Below are 6,507 nucleotides of genomic sequence, written 5' to 3'. Positions count from 1 at the left end.
AGATGGACATCACGTGCTATACTTTCCCTTATATACCACTGCATCATTACCCATGATGCCCGGGCCTAAGGCCCAGGCCTTGTCGTATCTCGTGCCGACAAAATATCTATTTCTGCCTTATTCGCAGACTCATTCGTTAGAAATACCATGTTCGTTCAATTGGAGACACTAACGATAGTACTTCACAATGAAAATCACAGTATGTATGAAATAAAAAAATCTTAAGAGCAATTTTAGACTCTTGGGATCCTTGGGGCCTCTGCACACAACCTAGATTGACATGATTTGTAGCATGCTTTCGCTGCAGACGAAATATCAGTAACATGCGTCTGCCATTCAATTTTTGGTTGCCTTATCGTTCCAAAACAATAGTGATTTGACACATTCGTGACGAAAAGGGTTGTAGAGACTTGCCTAGCAAGCGTTACTGCCTCAGAAGGAGTAGAGCAAGCTCAGTTGTCGAACAGGGGCTGGTAATCGAACTTAGCTCAGGCCTCGAGCTGTATCACTTTAACTTTATTTAACTAATAAAAATTTATAAGGTCGCGTCTATACCTTTATGTAGCGGCGTGCGACTCGCGATTTTCAAAAAGTGTCGAGGCTGGTCTCGACTTGAGTACTATTTTATGGGCTCCCCTTTAAATAAAAGTCAGATATAAAACACACTTCTTTATTCCCTTAACATCTAATTGTTGTATAACCGTTGAAAGCCGTAAGCTGAGAGTTCAATTAATGTAAAGTATAAGGTAATAACTAAGGTAAATCTTTGTATCGTGTTAAATGATTTAACCCGTGGTAATTTCTTACGAATAACACACTCCGAAACTCACTAAATGCTGATAAACATCCTATACTAGAAAACGACGACGCCCTCAATTTAGCCAAAAGGAACAAAACCTAACTGATTGCCTGCAAGACAAAAACCTTGCTTCTAACAAAACTACTGAGCAAGGGCTTATTTCTAAAATCATTTTGACTGAAGCGTCACGGTGCTGTCAGTTGTAGAGGTAAATATTCGAGAATTAAACTTAAGCATCAATATTTGATCGAAGACTAGAGAAAGAGGTTCTTCACTAACATAATAATCCTACGCTGGCCTCTTTTTTATCTTTGTTTTCTCAATAATACGAAGGCACGAAATTAAAAACAACTGAGCTAAACTAAAACGATTACGTGCCGTGGGAGCAGGATATCACCAAGCTACTTGATTGTTCTGTTGAGAGTTAAAAGACGGAACCAAGGCCTTTCGGTTAACCCTAAACTACAATAGACTGTCTAACGATCATCACACTTTCCCCATTACGAAAAATCTCTTACTTCCCTATCAGTAGATTTGACCGCACTCGAAATATTCCATTAAAGTTTTCTTCAAGCTTGTGCACTGGCAAAATGTTCACCTCTGGGAACAGCTAAACTCCGCCGCAAAATATCGCGTTTTCTACTTGATTGCTTTGGTCGCGAAGTCTTGCTTCAAAGCAAGTATTGCTAAATTTAAAAAAGCAACATGGAAAGAGATTTCTACCTGGTATTTTTTATATTAGGAGACATAGGATACGCTTATTTCCTTTTTTATGACTAATCGACCTTTAAAAAGCCAGCAATGTAAATATAACAAACAGCAAATGTAGAAACTATAGTGCGCAATTGTCGAAGACATACCAAGTTAGCCACCTACCAGAGGCACAGAAAATTATGTTGTTTATAAAATATCTTCTCACGAGCACAAATCATTGACTATGCAAACGTTCGTTAATCTTTCCCTCCCAACTGAGGGAGATGCTGAGGTTGCCGCTGATGGAGTTTACCAGAAAGGGTTCCCTTTGTTGAGGAAGCTGCTCCAGAGACGGTCATTTCCATTGATTTGCAAGCAGCTGACTCTAAATAATAACAGACAGATCTGGTTTACACATTAGGATTACGAGGAGGGCCCACTAAATAGCAGTCCTGAGACGACTACCCGCTTTAAAACAATGCCAATAAATTAAATTTTGTGCGCACACAATAATCTGATATCAGGCACTGATCATTATCCTCTGGAGGGTTGTGTCACAAAAAAACTCACTTGTTACCCACCCCCCAAGCCTATTTAACATTTTTAGGACCCACACCCCCCTCTCTTGCAGTAAATTGGCATTCAGTTTTCTATAGTCTCCCATATATACTCTGTTAGTGACGACTGATCCCCTCTCCATTCCCCCTGAGAACCATATGATCCCTCCATTCGTCCATCCCCTTCCCTTCCCTCCCCCCCCCCCGTCTCATGCGATGAGTGATGAGTTGTGGTGTGAACGGGTGGTGCAGGGAGGTCTTGGGTCTTTCGAGGATGTAAATTTTCGTGGCGCCTATATTTTCCACGTGTCGCAAATCGTTAAAATCTTTCTACGTCTATCTGAATGTTTGACGATGTCTGTATATGACGACTTCTCTGCTTATTTGTCTGTCTATTTCATCAATAAACATGGTGGTCTCCCGATGCAACATGCGAAAAAGAAGTGATATTATTTTGCCCTACCTTTCTTTGTACATATTCTGTGTTGCAGACATGACGCCATCTAAAACAGACAAAATAAGCACTTTTCACTAATGTATATGTTTCATTTGTTACTTCTTATCATAAATAAAACTTCTAAGTGTAGCATTTATAGAGGGTCTAAGCTGTTTCTTTCGAACTCGAGAGAGGTGAACTTCTATTTTGGGTTCTCCCCTCTCTTTTTTCAGAGATGACTAAAATTTCCTTTTCCCTGATGAAGAGTGAACAAATCGTAATTGATTTTTCCCTTTTCCGCCGGTGTTTGAAAACTTCATAAATATAATGATTTGTTATTCTACGCAAGGAGTATCATACCTAGAGCCTCTTTCAGCATCTTTCCATTGTGCTTCAAAGAACAGAGCTTTTCTTTTCTAGCGTAGATTTGCTCTATGTGCAGATTTCCAGACTCTCCCTCAGAGCGCGATGCCATCGTTTCGATGAGAAGTTTTTTCTTCTTCTCATAAGCCTGTTTTTCCTTCACAAACTTTTTGATCTTTTCAGGGTCTCTGATCTCCTTCTCCTTAGCTTCCTCGTCTTGGATTAGCATGTCGATGTACTCGCCAAAGGCATCGTTGTAGGGGATCATGGCGTTATTTTTGAGGAAGACGCCGAAAAAGCATGCGCTTTCATAGATGTATTTCTCTTCTTTCTTCAATTCATCAATTTGCGCTTCCAAAAGACGAATGAACTCGAATGTACGAGAGTAGTTTTGTAGGTGATATGCATGTGGACTTTGTAGCTGTGAGAACATTTACTGCAAAGATCATTTTTCATTGCCTTACAATCACGAAGCTTCTCGTTGTTGATAGTCTCATAGGGCACTCCTGAAAGGTAGCAATGATCATGGCAGATCTGATTATAGACAGTATGCCTCACACGATCTTCACCAACATTCACATACGTCTTACATCCTTGACCAGCGCAGACAGTCATGGGGTATTCTAGCTTCACAAACGTAAGATCAAACCCTTTGAATTTTAACTGAGCTCGAAAACTCTTCATGTCGCTCTCGCAGGCTTTGCACTTCTCTTTTTCCGCTTTAATCTTTTTCAAGTTGATATTAATGAGTTCGACAGTTTCCGCCATGGGTTTGGCTAAGGCCAATGTGTATTCCCTAGCATTGTTCAGGCTCAAAGTCTCCTTCGTCTCATGTGGCTTCATCTCCATTACTTTATCAAAGAGCTTGGTCGTAGTTTCGCACGATAAGTCCCAACTCTCTTTGTAGATGCCAACATTTTTCGGTGTAAATTTAATTCCCTTCCTGTGGCAGGCAAGAAATCTGTAGATAACAAAGCATATTAACATGTATAAATATGAAATAATATATCAATAGATATATCTATTTAGTATTGAGTAAAACAGTAGATAGCGTTGAAGGCGCGCCCTGATTGGCTACTCAAACTTCGGCTATTCTTTGCTACTCACATCTGAGCGACACGCGCAGGATTTGTACCCTAAAATATTGTAATCATTACAGTAACAAATGAGTTTAAGTCATATCTTTGTACTAGCCTCTTCCATCCCCGTAATTAGTTGTTAAATATTTATTATCTTCAGGAGATAATAAATATTTATTATTTTAAATATTATCTTCAGGATAACTTTTAGAGAGTTCAAAGGAGAAAAGGTGAACAACTTTCGACGGTCGAAGATGTTAAAAGTGATGTACTATGGATACAGTGCAAAGTAGAAAAGGAGCTTTAAAAGTAACAAAATGGGCTTCTGACCTCCCAATTGTTTTCAACTGTAGTGTTATTGAATTTTTTACAATTTTTTACGAATAAATGTCGGAGTTTTAACGGAAATAATTTAAGGCAAAAGCAATGTTGATCATTACGTGACCAAGCGAAGCAAACGCAACCGTTAAAAAACCCCTTTCCTTTAAAGTTTCACATGTACTCAATTCTGTAACTTTCCTTATTTCAAAGGCCATTGAAGCGCGATGAATTAAATACCCTATTTTCAATGATATTTCTTACAATCGATACACTTCTTAACCAAGGTTTAAACACATATCGCAAAAATAAGCTTATAATACGCGGAGTCCTGAAATTTATTTCATTAAAAAATGATAACACATTACTGCTCAACTTTAAGATTTTTATTAAAATTGTTTAACTTGAAATCCTCCGCAGTCTAAGCTTATTTAGGGTCTGGTGTAAGAAAAAGGAATAAGAAATACGTAGATAAATTTTAAAAAAATCTGTGTTCTCTGGAATAAAGTTTAGACCTTGGAAAGATAAATACCTGAAAGCTTCGTTGTCGAAACAAAAATAGTTGGAAGGCGAAACGTCGATTTTAAGGTTGTTCTTCTCCAGGAGTTCCTTGAGAACTGGCAGGGTGTCTCCTGGCTGATAAAACGTTCGCCTGGAGTTAGTAAAGGCAAATATAATGTTGGATTGCAGCGACTTGTGAAGGTGCCTAAGCAGCTCCAAAACACAAAATCTGAAGGCCACAGTCAACCTGGCATTGTTTGGCTTGAGAAGCAACACCACGGCATGGATCTTGTCGTAGATGCTGAGAAAGGCCATAATTTTTTCAAAGTGTTCTTTGTCCTTGTCAGTTCCTCGACAATCCCCAATGCCTGGAGTGTCGATAAGGTGGAACTTGGCAATGTCTGTCTCAAACATATACTCCCGAGGGGACTGGGTAGCAGACCGACCGGTGGCGAAAATTTCATTTGCATCAGAACCAAAGCAAACTTCCGTCCCTTCCCTTCCTCATCCGTATAGGCAAACCTGGAATAAATAGACCATTTCACTGTCAAAATAATGTATATTTTGATTTAATGTATAACGATGTATCTCTTCAGGCCGTCTTAATGACAGAGGTTTGGATTTTCCTGACGGGAACTAGCTTGACTGTGTCTTAAATCCCTAAACTTTACCCGCCAGAATTGTGTAGTACAAACTCAAAAGCAACTCTATTTGTCTTACTTCTCAAATATTTCAATTCTTTGAATTTCAAAAACTCAACATATCGATAAAAAACGTAGACATGAATAGCTGTTAAACAGTTTTTGGTGCCGTCGTCCCCCAGGGATTTTCAGGAACGAGCTCCTCGCTAGATATCCGAGAGTGGAGGAAACGCCATGTCGATAAATGTTCGTTGAATGAGCAACCTCCTCAATTTGAAAGAAATCTAACACAGGTCTCCGATAGACTACACAAATGAGATAACGTACTTCAGTGAATCACAATAGTCACAGGAGGAGCAAGAGAGAGAAAGCGGGTGGAAAACGCGAAGAAAAGTAGTGCCGCAACAATAGTTTGAAAGTTTTGATAAACAATTGAGACAAGTTCTCTCCTAAATAGCCCTCGTCTCTACAATTATAAGTATGTCTCTGGAAAAGAATCGCGAAGAAAGGTTAAGAAGGTAAAGAAAATACACTGGTAAAACCATGCAGCACGCGTGCGATTAAGTGACCTAAACCACCGAAGCAGGTAAGACTCAAGAGTGTTGCTTCTCCATATGGATAGGATGCTAATCCATGGCATCACTTTACGGGTACCAATTCATTCTCCTGGGTGGAGAAAGATACTCTAGGAGTGACGTGCCTTTCCCAAGAATGCAATAACCCACCCAGGGTTCCACTCAGTCCTTTCGATCCGCAGTTCAGTTCGCTAACCGTTGGGCCTAACGCCTTTCAAAGCATGAAACTGGATCGCATTATTATAATGGTAAATTTTACGCCAGTAATATAATTTCATTATGTATTAATTTATTATAATTAATCTACCGATTGAGTTAGTGGCGTAAAATCTTACAGTATATAGACTGTGTTAGTCACATATTACACCGTTATATATATTCCCGGTCCTGAATCAAACAAAAAGTAAATTTAATTTACAAACAAAAAAATACATACATGTGATCACTTGCAATTAATTGTAAATTGAGACTGAGTACAAGCAACGAAATTACTGCAAGTCATATCTTTCCTGAGGCTCTGAGGTCACTCAGAAGCAATCTCTCCA

At 39.1% G+C, this 6,507-nt stretch overlaps 1 pseudogene; it reads right to left on the bottom strand.

Annotated features, from left to right (window-relative positions):
* Positions 1–744: 744 nt before the first annotated feature.
* Positions 745–6,507, bottom strand: part of LOC131786907 (uncharacterized) — a 6,595-nt pseudogene continuing 832 nt past the window's right edge.

This window comes from Pocillopora verrucosa, chromosome 8, assembly GCF_036669915.1.
Source record: "Pocillopora verrucosa isolate sample1 chromosome 8, ASM3666991v2, whole genome shotgun sequence".
NCBI classification, from domain to species: Eukaryota; Metazoa; Cnidaria; class Anthozoa; order Scleractinia; family Pocilloporidae; genus Pocillopora; species Pocillopora verrucosa.
Note: the sequence above shows the minus strand (reverse complement) of the source record. Positions and strands in the feature narration are given on the sequence as shown.